This window comes from Egretta garzetta, unplaced genomic scaffold (genome assembly GCF_000687185.1).
Source record: "Egretta garzetta isolate BGI_Z169 unplaced genomic scaffold, ASM68718v1 scaffold858, whole genome shotgun sequence".
Classification (NCBI taxonomy): domain Eukaryota; kingdom Metazoa; phylum Chordata; class Aves; order Pelecaniformes; family Ardeidae; genus Egretta; species Egretta garzetta.
Window position 1 is genome coordinate 164,358 of NW_009260590.1, and position 2,573 is coordinate 166,930.

The window sequence follows — 2,573 nt, forward strand, 5'->3', positions numbered from 1 at the left end:
CCTGCCAGATTGTTTTTCTGGCAGCCAGAAGCTTTGGGTGTTTGTTCCCTCAGTCACAGGTGCCCAGCAGCCCATCCCCTGTTCCCAGGACAAACAAGACAGCAGCAGTCCTTCTGGGATCGCACTTAGGACCCCGGGAGGGAGCAGCAGCAACCAGGGGCAGCCTGCGCTATTCCAGGCTCACCCAGCCTGGTGAAGATACATCTCACCAACGATCTGCTTGACATCCTGTTTGTGAAGCCTCAGGTTGTTGCCCTAATGAACCCAGAACTGCAGATGCATTTTAGTATGTGTCATATAAACACACTCACGCAACGTGTGTGTACGTTGGCCGTCGTTTGCTATTTCATGTTGGAAGGGTTATAGGCACAGAAATATGGAAAAACCCCTGGCTACGAGTATAGCTCCATATAATCCAGGACTTGCATCTAAAGTTATGCTGCTAAAGTAACAATGGCATTTAATCCTGAAGTGAACAAAACTTCTAAGAACTAAAATCCTTCCCAGCCCTGGGATACTTTTAGTCACGTGCTGAAAATGAGAGTTAGGTAGTTGACTGGCTCAGCACAAAAGTGGTGCTCAAAGCCAGGTTTCTGTTAGCGCGGTGGTGCCAAGAAGCCCTAAATTTGGACTGCGAGGCAACACGCACAAAGGGCCCTGTGGGCTCTGGCAGTGCAGCCAGGTGCGTTAGCGCAGACTGTGGGGTGACTGCAACATTCTGGAGCAGCTGAGGGCCTTACCGCTGCCGCAGGGCTTACGGCGGGCGCTGAGGAACAAGAGCAGCTTTCAGGTGTTCATGGAAACCCCCAGGGCAGCGGTAGGCCAGCGTGCAGTGGCCTTCAGAAACGTAAGAGACAGCAGAGAGAGCACTGCAGGCTGGAGGCAGGAGCCCAGCGCTTGCTCTGAGGAGCAGTGACCGCTAGGGAGAGGATACGATGTCGTTGACACGCGCTGTCACTGACAGCGAGGGCAAGCAGGTTCAAGCTGTTGCGATACCATTTTAAAGGCCAGCAGAGGAGTGCTCGGGCTGGAGTGGCAGGCCAGGGACGCAATCGGCACAGCAGCTTTCAGGCTAGTTCAAGTGAGTCACAGTGAACTTGTTTTTCCCCTGGTTTGATAAACACAGTAACCAAGCTGTGGAGGCTTGCTCAGAAGCACCTGAGGGAAAGGCCCTAACACAGAGCTGCTGAGCAAAACAAATCTATGGGCCCTAGCGGTTGTTGGGGCGAGAACCGAGAAATTGGGGCACTGGCCCCAGCGACGGAGCCGCGCAGCAGAGCCAGGGAGGCCGATGGGCATCTGGTAACTGAGCTGCCAGGCACGAGCTCTGAGCTTGGACCAAAGGAACATACCTGAAACCGAGAGGGTGACGAGTTCTCTGTCCAAATGAACTCTGCGATTCACAAAAAGCCACAGGAGGATGCGGTTTCAAGATGAGAGGACTCTTCGGCCATGCTAGTGCTCTAACGCAAGCGTCTACTTCATCTGCAACTGTGCAAACCACGTTGGAGTCTTTCCTGCTTCAACGGTGGGCAAACACTAAGTTAGGAGTCAACTAATCCCCAACTAGATCTCAGGGTTAAACAGCACTTACTACTCAAAAGCCTAGGAACAAGTATATGTGGCTATTTGGGCCTTTTGTATCTTGGGTTAAGTTTTTGAAAGGTTATCTTGCTTACCCAAGAGCCATTAGTGAGTCTCCTAACAGTAATCCAATATTCTTAAACACCAAAACCACCTTCAAAGAGAATCCAAAGCAAGGGTTATACCAGTCATCCTGCTAGGCCCCATAAAACATAAAAATCTGGTTTTGCCACAAACTGCGCATTATCAAAATGACACAGCAGAAAACTGTCCGGGTCTGCATCACTGAATTATCACAGGGCATGAAACAATACAGACCAGAAAAGTACCAGAACATGTTAATTACAAAAAGGCGAAGTTTTATTTTTTATAGTAACAATGATTTAAATTTGCTTGTTGATCCCACAGTTTAAAAAAAGGTAAGTCCAGGAAGCAGGTCTCACAAAGGAAAGCTGCAGCATGCATTACACATCTCAGCACCCGAGATGGGTAACACAGGTATGCTTCAAATAATTCAAGGAGTAAACCAGAGGTAACCTAGGTCTACCTTACACAACCTACTAAGGGAGTTGCCATAACTCTAGTCTTCAACTCTTCTTCAGCTCCAACTTTTCTTCAGAAAAATCTTTGCTGGTGCACAGACGTTTAGAGGCTGGTTTTGCTGGAAGAAGGTTAGAAAAAGTGAGTTTTTCATGTACAGTAAACAGACTGAACTAAACCACAAGCCACGTAACACGGGATTTAACAGGAAGAGAACAGAGTTAAAATCAGGATTAACAGTCACAAATGAAAACTGTTACAGCAATAATGGGGGGGGTTGTCTAAATACCAAACAGGACTTTCAAAAAACCTCTATTGAGCTACGTTTTGACCTACATCTCAGTGCTGTCCAACAACAGCATAAAGATAAGTTTCATGGCATTAAAGCTTTATCAAAACCTCCCTTCCCTCCAATTCGTGTAGCTGCAGACTGAAAGCCTCCTCTTTCC